The sequence below is a fragment of the Tasmannia lanceolata genome, unplaced genomic scaffold (genome assembly GCF_043159265.1).
Source record: "Tasmannia lanceolata isolate RefF3 unplaced genomic scaffold, GAP_Taslan_0.1 ptg000004l, whole genome shotgun sequence".
Taxonomy (NCBI): Eukaryota; Viridiplantae; Streptophyta; class Magnoliopsida; order Canellales; family Winteraceae; genus Tasmannia; species Tasmannia lanceolata.
The window spans coordinates 10,661,205-10,672,029 of NW_027518681.1; the positions used below are offsets into that span (position 1 = coordinate 10,661,205).

The following is a 10,825-nucleotide window of genomic DNA, read 5'->3' on the forward strand; positions in this document are numbered from 1 at the left end:
ACTTGGTTGTTTCACATGGTTTCAAAGCCCAAGGTCCTCAGCTCAAACTCCCTTGATATTAAAAACCCACATCTAATGGCGAACCGAAAACGAGGGGTCACATGTGCTACGCTAAAAAGAGGAGCCACACATGAGAGGGAGTGTTAAAGTATGAAAGATTAAGTAACACCTTCTCCATCAGCTTAAGCTTTTGGAGTAACTAGTAAAAGGCATCAGCTTAAGCTTTTGAACTAACTAGTAAAAGGAACGCACGCGAAACTAAGGTATTTTACAAGATAATTTAGAAAACACTTGGCATCATTTAAAAAATCCTGTTGCTGAAAGGAACCAGTAGGCAGATGAAACAACGGTATTTTACAAGATAATTTTTTGTAAAAACTTGGGACCATTTAAAAAAAACCTGTTGCGGAAAAGGAAGCAGTGGGCAGATGGAATTAAGGTATTGTACAAGATAATTTTTTGTAAAAACTTAGGATCATTTAAAAAAAACTTGTTGCGGAAAAATACCAGTCGTCCTTGTGATGCTGCCTGCAACAAAAGGAAGAAGGGTAGCAAGTCTCAATAATCTTGTTAACTACAATGATGCAGTTTCTTTCAAGATGGAGCTTATCAACAAGCCTAGACACAGGATTTCAAGATTTCATCCAATGCAGCATCGGATTCAATAAAATGGGACAGTATTCAACATAGACCTCCACAGTGCAAACCAAAACCAAAATATGGAATGAATAGCGCATACAACATTGTACTTCAAGGCCAAATGTCATGATTCCACATACAATCACTTGATTTTTTTATTTTTTTGAAAGAGAACAAAGATTTATTCCAATAATCCAGTAATTACAAAGACTGGGACAAGAGGTCCCTGTAACAAATTACAAGGATTACAGGAGATATTAATCAATGATAAGCCAAAGCAAGATATGATCACTTAATCTCCCACATTTCCATCCATACCAACATATGAGATAATGGTCCCCGACAAGCTAGTCCCCGCCTTTGCAAGTTCATCGGCTCTTGAATTGGCCGTACGGTGTTGATGGCATAGTTTTGGTGGTATGATGCGAACAAGATCGCGAATCTCATCAAGGACACAAGAAATACGCCATGGTCCAGAAGACCAATTTGCAGCCCAGGCCAAAGCATTAGACGAATCACCCTCCACAATGAGAGGTGCCATATTGTTAGCTGTATACCATTTAAGTCCAAACAATAGTGCTCTGGCCTCCGCAGAATTTGCATCGCTAACTCGATTGGACCAAAAAAAGGACATAATCTCGTACCCTAACTCATTACGAAGGACTCCGCCAATACCCGCCGGTTCAGGATTTCCAAAGGAACTCCCATCAAAATTCAATTTAAACCATCCAGCGGGAGGTGCCATCCATCTTGGTGAAATGCTCTTCCTCAGGGGGTGTTCCGAGATGATCGTATTCCAATTCCGAAGCATATCCCCAGCTGAATACGGGCTCTTCGCTTTAGCCTTGTACCAAGATATCATCGCGAGTTTAGAATCCAATGCGATATGCTGCCATGTCTATTGTTTATTATGAAAAATTCTATTATTCCTCTCATTCCACAGCAGCCATATAACTGCGTAGGTAATGGATGACCATAAGGAATAACCATTGCGCCCACTTGATGAAAAGCTCATATGACATTCAACATCAAGGCCACATGGGCCACATGTCATGATTGCACATACAATCACTCAATGAAAATCCATCTGACAAAGGAGTTGAAATTGTTTACTCACGGAAGAAAAGCAGCAGTAAGAAGAAGAGGGTGAATATATCATTTCCATATATGCGCGTAGGCATGTATGCATTAATTGCATGCATCATAAGCATGTGCATCTAAACATTAATGACAAGTTGGCAAATGGCAAGGCATATTTGCACATAATACATGAGTGGTGATAAGTGGTGAAATGGAGAGGACCCAAAAGCCTCCTGGTCTAAAGAATTCGATGTACTTAAATTCTACCTAAAACAAGACAATGCCAATCATGAGTGGTGATAAGTGGTAAAATGGAACTAAGTAATTACAGGAAAACATTTTCTATTCGTTCAGGACATGATTAAGATGTACCGCTCTTTCAAATGATAAATGTCAAGAATAAATGCCGAAGTCAACAAATGAATCACTAAATCTTAAAAGTTCAATTCTATTCTTTTGCTTCCTCTAAAATATGGTTTCCAAACTAAATGCAAAGAAAAGCTAATTTAACTCATAAACCCTTTAATTCGTACCCTGAAAGATTCAACCTCTTGTGGAAAAGCCCATGAAAGTCACAAGCTACCACTCGGCCAAAGTGACTTTGCTGTCATATTTTAACACCATAGGATTAAGTAAGGGCGTAAATGTTTTTTTTAACCTGGGTTTTACTTCATTTGGAACGGACCCTAAGTGAAGATTGGGGTGTTGGGTGGGGAAATGAAAAGGCAAAACTAAAGGAGAAGGCCGATTAGAAATGGACAAGGCTGATTTCAAATGGCTTAAAAATCAGATCATGAGCAGAGACAATTGAGGAATCTGCCTTAAGAAAAAGACTTCATGTACAAAAAAAAGAGTACCCAGAGATTAGGAAAGTGTCAAAATAAAAAAGGTGATGATCCAATGATCCAAACAAAATCAAAACCAAATGCAAGTAGACGCAAAAAATCATCTGCAATTCAAGTCTTTAGAAAGAGGTCTAGACATTTAGGGGCCGTTTGGATACGCAGATTTTAGAATTCGAGATTTCTTCAAAATTGTAGCTAAGAGACGAGAGAAGAAGCAGACCGGCGGTCGTTTTTGACTCATTTTTGACTTCTCTCCCTTCTTTCCGTCAGCAAGAGAGTAGCAGATCGTCCCATATTTCTAGGTTTTAGAAATCTTAGGATGCAGGAAGGATTTTTAAAACCTGAATTTCTCACTTAAAATCCAAGAAACGCTGTCAGGACAGCATACAGCAGCTTGATCATGGACCCTCTTTTGCACTGTTTTCAAACTAAAAAACTGGATTCTAAAATCCGCGTATCCAAACGGCCCCTTAGTTTTATAGTGGCAGTGATACAACATTCATGAATATTTAGGAGTTTGCATTACAATGAGTTAAAAAAGCATTTGCTGTTTTCTTTCAAACTGTTTTCTTTCAAACTCTCTACTCCTGAAGGGAAACTAAAAGTTAGATTTCACGCCCAGGAGTAAGTATAAAACTAATAAGAACAAAAATAGAAGCATGGTGATGAATAAAGAAAAGAAATATTAAAAAATATTCAATTTTATACCATGACTTGTATCTTCCTGCGCAGTGGCCAGAGCATTGCTTAATTTGGTCCCTCTTAGAAGAAACACAAGGATATTCAAAACTCAATAATGCAATGATATTTAAGATTAGTTTCACCTTTCTGATAAACATATCTTGAAAATAGAATACGTAGTGCCATCTTTCAGAAAAACCTTAACCTAGGAAGAAACAGCACTTGGAACTTAGAAAGCTTAAAAGACACCTAAAATTGGAAACTTATTCAGTAAGAAGAAAATCATGATTTCTACCAACCTAATATGAATCTATTGCGTCGGAAAAAGTCGTGTAAGCCCCCATTCAGTCCTGCACATAGCAATGGTGCTGCCAAGGCTAGTGGGTAGCCATCGGGTATCCTTTTTTTTTTTAACTGGTGGAGATTTATTAGAAGGAAAAGAAAGCCAACCATCAGGTATCCTATAGCAGTACCTTTATATTCAAAACACCTAAAATATGAAATGTGACCATCCACAACATATGTCCATATACCAATTTTAAGTGCTAAGTTCTCTTAGCAGCACGGAAACACTGATTGATAATGTCATTGGATATACAAATTCAAGTATATATAGAACATAGAAAAATGAATGGGAACTTATCACAAAAATATAAATGGCTTACCTCTTATGAGCTACGATATAGAAATTCAAGTATATTTTCAGTGCTAAGTTCTCTTATCATCACATCAAAGAGTCCTGTAATTTTCTCTCACAAGTCACAAGTTAGTGGAGAATCATGAAATGCATTTTTGTTTCTGTAACCCCATTACAGTCGTCAACTAACTCCAGCTCCAAAGTTCTAAATTACAAGGCAGTCATGTGCAGGCCGTCCATTATAAGATACAAACAAATACATCAAAAAAATATTCAAAAGTTACAGGAAAGACAGAGTGCTCCTATATCATCTTTCCAATAAATTAGATAAATTAATGAGTACTGTGATGCTTTGCAAAGCCCTTTCAAATAAATAAAAAAGCTTTGGAGCATGTGGCAAAAATAAATATGGAGTTGAGCCTTTAAATGTATTCAATTGGAACATAACTACTAAATGTGCCCATTGTAATACCTGTAGAAGTGTTAAATATGGAGAAAGAAATACTTCCCCCCCCCCCCCCGCGCCCTTTTTTTAATAGCTTAACTCAAACAAATTGCCAAGAATTTGAAGTTAGATTTATTAGAAATGTTGGAACATTGTTCATGCTCTCATAATGTATAATAAAGTTAAAGGAGTATTCAAAGAAACTTACGCCAATCCCTTCCTCTCTTATCACTTCAAGAGTAGCCTTGGCACTTTTAACCTCCCTTGGTTCCTCCCTTACTTGACTAATCGTCGATGGAAGATAAGATTCTGTAACAGGCCACCTGACTTCTCTTCCAACACTTCTTTCGGCTCTGTACTCTCGATAATGGGGTGGGACATATTCAATCTCTTTAGAATATATGAAGCAGTACATGGCTGCATTGTACTCATCTGCTTCCTAGCAATGGACAACTGTTTCAACACGCAATCCCCCTTACATAACTAATCAAATAATGAAAGGGAAAACAAAGGGAAATGATAAATGTGCCCCTTTCCATTACTTGGAACACCCAGGTTCACTTTATCTATGACTGCAAAGATGCAGCTGTACATCACATGGGAACGATTGAATGGAATACATCCTTCATCGACTTTTGACGTTGATACCAAAGATAGCCGCTCCTTCCCCGTTTTCTCGCCAACTCCCTTTCTTTCACTCAATTCCTCTTTTCCAATCTTTCCTTGCCCTTGTGCTCTATCTTTCCATTACGTCGCATTTCTGAGGGGTATTTTCATCATAAATATATGCCAAAAGTCTCGCCATCTGTCTCCCTAAACAGAGCAGATGTTGTATATGCCAAATACGTGGCATACCGCATATCTGCCCTTTGCTGTGGGTTGATGCCGACCCCATCTGCGTCCAAAGCAAAGATCTCATAGAATAAAGAGAGATTAGTCAGGCCATTGTGAAGCATGTAAATTCAAGGCAAGCTACTGAGGAGAAAATAAATAAAAAATTCTAAAGGTTGAAAGACCCCGTGAATTAATTCACTAAAAAACCATGAATTTTCTAATTTTGGGGCCTACACAATCTTTCCAGTACATAAATAACAAATGAAAAATACAATACGGGGGGATTTCAATTACCATAATAGTTCTACACAATCTTGTAAATCAAAACCAACATAATACCAATAACAATCTTTTAGTTAAATGTACCAAGGATTTGCACCCATAAAACAACAAAGATTGTATAACTTATGTTGTAACATGCATATGAAAGGATAAAAAAGGCCTATGGCTTACAAAATTGGCTTGCTAATTAGTTTACTTGCATGTTGCTTTTAAAAGAGTTTGGAGTGTCACCATGTTTTATGGTTTGCCAGGAAGTGGAGGCCATCCTTTTCACTTGACTGTTACTTCTGGAGAAAATAACCACCCACAACCCTGCCATCCCTTTTTTATTTTTGTGTTTTGTCTCCATGTATGTTTCAATAAAATAGTGATTATGTCAGACAAAAAAGCAAGGAAAAGGAGTTAATCAGCGAATTGTCCACACTCATATTCCCTTTTTTATTTTATTGTCTTGTCTCAATGTATGTTCCAATAAAATAGCGATTATTTCAGACAAAAAACCAAGGAAAAGGGGTTAATCAGCGAATTGTCCACATTCACAATTCTCAATTATATCTATAGACAGAGATAGAAAGATATCACAATTTAAATACTTTCTTAGAGGAACCATTGTGAGTCCAAGACAATTGGACTCAAATTTATGTTTATGTTTTAGTCCAATAATAAGTTTTGGACTTACAATCCATTCTCAGAATCCAAAATAAACATGGCCCAAGTAAACTTCAGAACATGTAACCATATTCCAACATACCAAGTTTACAACATTCTACTTCCTATCACAGAGTCCTTTGAACTTAACCGCATAAACGAAATTAGGAAAAATTATGCCTACAAATAACAATCAACAGAGTAATCAACAAATCCTCACCATTGTCCAAGCCAATTCATACACCAGTTTCCAATACCTTCATTCCATGGGAACTTCACTGACCCTCTCACAAAGCCCTTCGAACTTAATTGAAGCCAAATGCAACAATAAACCTCATCAATGAAAATAGAAAAATAGTGCCCACAAATAGGAACTAACAGAATATTCAACCCATCCTCACCATTGCCCAAGCCAACTCATACAACCGCATCTTGCAGCCTGACATACTTGTCAGCATAGCCCTGCATAGTGTAGAAGGGTCAACATCATTGATGAAGTCGAATGAATGAACAAAATGAAACCACAGCCTGTGGGAATAACGACATAAGGTTCACTTGTTGCGAGAATCAGATGGAGCATCCACTAATGAATGCCTGACAGGTCAATCAAGGACAATCGTATTCTGATTTTATTTTTTATTTTTGGACTTTCTATACCCACTATTGAAATCTAAAACCCTTAAGATTCCAATGAATTTCAGAAACACGCAAAAGACTAGCAACACAATTAAAAGGAAGAAACATGAATCCCGAATTTTTTTTATTTTTTGCGAACAGTTACTTCGCCAATTAATTCTTGAATCTGAAATATGTAACAATGACATATTGAAAGCTAGGGTTTTGAAAACAGTTGCCTCACCATTGGATTCCTGAATCTGAAATCTGTAGCAATGAATTTCAGAGTTCCAATGGATAATGTCTAAAAGAATAATTTTTATGAGATAGAAATACATGAAATTTTAACTCAACGGAGAAAAAATGGAAGGTAATTAATTAATGTCAGCCCACTTTTTGTTTTCCTTCCATTTGTTCGTAGATTAGATTTTCGTTTCTGATCAATATATTAAAAAGAAAATGAGAAAAGGCATAGGTACTCTCTCCAGAACAAAACTATAGCTGGCCAGAAAAATGATGAGATTTGCTTGATATCAAATCAAACCACATTACCAATTTTTATGGTAATTGGTTATGAAAAATCTCAGAAACTAATTCAAATGGTATAGGCAACAAAATGATCCAGAACTATCTTCAAACACAACTTTATTTCAAGTCAAAACAAAATAATCTTTCGAAGATACTTTGGATGGAAAAAGGGTAACACAACAACAATAACAATTTCACATTGACGCATTTAGAATAGTAAGGATTACCAAAATTTGACAATGGAGAAGATAATATTAAACAAAATGAAATTGACAACAGTAAGAAACTGGAAATTGAAAGATGGTAGAATGTAATTGGAAAAAGAAAACAGAAAATAGAGTAGAGTTTAGTACTGAATCATCAGAATAGAGTCAATTGGAGAACAGAGAAAACAGACCTAAATCATGCAAAAAGAAAAAAAGAAAAAAAATTTGCAGGGAAATAAATGAAAGAACAAAACTGTAGCAAATAGGGGGGATAAAATAAATTTCATCTAATCTACCTTTCAAAACAACAAATAGAGGGGATAAAACCCTTCCCCGAAATATTGCTGTCATTTTCAAAAAAAAAAAACATTCCCCGAAACCCTTGTTCACCACCTTTTATAATAGCAAGCGGAGGGAATAAAATCCTTTCCCGAATTCTTTCAGATTACTGCTCTCTCTCTCTCTCTCTCTCTCTCTCTCTCTCTCTCTCTCTCTCGGCAAATCTATCTGGCTCCAATGAAATAGTTAGGGCGAAATCTGAGAGAGGAAGCGATTTCTGAGTGGGATTTTTATTTCGGTGGAGAAAATCATGGGCATTTGTTGGTCAATTTCTTGAGAGAAGAAATGCGTGCAGAGATTGACGGTTGTGAAAACATCTCTTTAGTTCAATTTGGCCATTTTCACACCGATTTGGTCATTTTCACCACTTTTGTTTTCCAAACAGTGCTACAGTGCCTGACCTGCCTCGCAAGTTGGTACCCCCATGAAGATGCTGAAAACGTGTCTACACAAAGAGAGGGAGAATCCACATTTATAACCTAGAAATCTTTTCTCCCTTTCTGATATGGGATCTTAATTACAATCCACCCCCCTTGGGGCTCAACGTCCTTGCTGGCACCCCCTTCAGGTCCACCTCTCTTGAGGCCCAGCATCCTCGCTGACACACCATATTGCGGGGAGGTCTTGCTTTGATACCATTATGTCACGCATCGACCCCACTGTTAACTATTGTCTGGTTCTAGGTCTTCTACCCTCCACTGTTTTGTTTTCCAGCAGTACTACCATGCCCAACCCACCTCGCAAGTGCCCGCCCCTTGGGGATGCTAAAAATGAGTCTACATAGGGAGAGCGAGAATCTGCATATATAGCCCGAAAACCAACTGGAAGAATAGGAGACCCGAAATCAGATAATATTTAGACAGTGGAGTCAGGGCATGGCATAATGGTATCAGAACCGGACCTCCCGCAGTACGCTATGCCAGCGAGAATACTAGGCCGAGAATACTAGGCCCGAGAGGAGTGTGACAGTGAGAATGTTGGGTCCCAAGGGGGTGGGTTGTGAGATCCCACATCGGAAAGGGAGAGAAAGTTTGTGGACTATATACATGCATTCTCCTTCACCCTGTGTAGACGCATTTTGGGGCAGGCCCCTGCAGGGTGGGTCGAGCATGGTGGTGCTGGTGGAAAACCAAACTAGAGAGGGTAGGAGACCCATAACCACACAATATTTACACAGTGGGGTCTGGGCGTGTCGTCGGAAATTAGCCGAATTAAAAGACAGATTTTTTTAATCTCAGCCATTTGCGGAAAAGTGAATGGGATGATTTTGGGCGATTACTTAGTTGTGAGGGAGGTGCAACAACCTCCATATTAGGAATACAGTTACTTTTATAGATACAACTATTTCATTTTTTTAAAGAGGTGGTAAGACGGAAGCCGTTTTCCTTAAAAATACAATGCTAGGATATGTGACACTGCAACACGAAAGAAAAAAAAAACAAGCACACAAATTCTCAAAAGGCTCGCTCACTGGTATTGGCATGACATTTTTCATAATAATAACACTTTTTTAATCAGCTGTCAAAAGCTACTACAATCCTAAAAAAGCTCTCAACAGGCGATTAGATCAATGTAAACCAAGGTGCTTCGTCCCCTTATCAAAAGATGTTCGTTCAAATATGAATAGTATATGATGAAGTATTGATGATTAAATAACACCTACTCTTAACAGCTGAAGCTTTTGGAGTAATTGGTAGTTTCACATGGTTTTTCAGTGCAATTGCCTCACGACTGGTCCTGGTTTCAAGATCCCAATAACTCCTTGATACTAAAAATTCATGTGTATGGCAATTCCCCCCCCCCCCCCAACACACACGCGCGTACACACCCAAAAACAAAAAAAACAAAAGGAAGAAGGGCCACACATGAGTAGTATTGTGTACATGATTAAATAACACCGAATCTAATAGCTTAAAGCTTTTGGAGTAATTAATTGTTTCAGAGTCTCATATACTGGGTATAAACATTAACATCCTAACAAAGGGGAATGCTAAACGTAACTTAGGGCGCCTCCATTGACTGCCTGTCGCCATCGTGCATTTATGATGCTGCAAGTCAGAGTATTACATGCACTCTGGTGACCTGCAGCCAATGGGAGTGCCCTTTGAGCTCATTTTTGGAAGGGCACCAGCATACCTCCCTTACCAAGTACACTAAATTTAAATCCTATACACTCTCCAGGTTCTTAGATAAAGCAGCAATTGCGAAGAGTGCACAGGATATGACCTCACACACAACAGGACCATGGCACATGTGCACAGTGACACAAGTGGAAGAGACGAAGATCCTACTCCGCATGTTGCCCATCATCCTCAGCACAGTCTTCGTGAACACATGCCTCCCCCAACTCCAAACTTTCTCCGTCCAACAAGGAGTCACCATGGACACAAGACTTTTCGGTTTCCACATGCCCGCCGCATCACTCCCCGTGATTCCCCTCCTCTTCATGTCCATCCTAATCCCCATATATGATCGTGTCTTTGTTCCCCCTAGCTCGAAAACTCACCGGAATCCCCTCCGGAATCCGAACCCTTCAACGGATTGGTGTCGGTCTCGTACTCTCCACGATCTCCATGGCAAGCGCCGGAGTCATGGAGACTCGCCGAAAGTCAGTGGCAATGAAACACCATATGGTAGACTCCCCAGACCCTTTACCAATGAGTTTCTTTTGGTTAGGATTTCAGTATGTAGTGTTTGGGGCAGCTGACATGTTTACACTGGTGGGTCTACTTGAATTTTTCTATGAAGAGAGTTCAGTGGGTATGAAGTCATTAGGGACACAACTTCTCCTTTGTGTGGGTATCGGCAAAGGCTGAAGTATCGGCAAGATAAGCCACAACTTCTCCTTTGTTGGAACCTTTTTTTTTTTTTTTAGACCCTTTAATGGATATGACCGAACCCTCTAAACCCCCTGACCCAGGCAACCCCCTTTTTTCTCAAAAAATTATTCCTCAAGCTGAGCTTGAGGAAGAGTACAGGTTCGCAAATCTCAAGGGTTCTGCCGATAAAATAGAAGGGAGATTTTGGGCTCCAACAACAGAGGTTG

General features: G+C 38.8%; 2 long non-coding RNA genes across 4 annotated transcripts; both read right to left on the bottom strand.

Annotated features, from left to right (window-relative positions):
- Nucleotides 1–778: 778 nt before the first annotated feature.
- On the bottom strand, nucleotides 779–4,629 carry LOC143875435 (uncharacterized). 3 transcript variants are annotated; one of them, XR_013250063.1, is made up of 4 exons: nucleotides 4,536–4,629; nucleotides 3,911–4,087; nucleotides 3,545–3,659; nucleotides 779–1,726 (listed from the first exon to the last, which is right to left on the bottom strand). It is a non-coding gene; the product is annotated as an uncharacterized LOC143875435 (long non-coding RNA). The 3 variants fall into 3 exon arrangements; XR_013250062.1 differs by having other exon boundaries at nucleotides 780–1,726; nucleotides 3,911–3,984; nucleotides 4,536–4,618; XR_013250061.1 differs by lacking the exon at nucleotides 4,536–4,629 and having other exon boundaries at nucleotides 780–1,726; nucleotides 3,911–4,525.
- On the bottom strand, nucleotides 4,627–6,604 carry LOC143875436 (uncharacterized). Its single transcript, XR_013250064.1, has 3 exons — nucleotides 6,493–6,604; nucleotides 6,312–6,395; nucleotides 4,627–5,222 (listed from the first exon to the last, which is right to left on the bottom strand). It is a non-coding gene; the product is annotated as an uncharacterized LOC143875436 (long non-coding RNA).
- Between the last annotated feature and the right edge of the window lie 4,221 nt (nucleotides 6,605–10,825).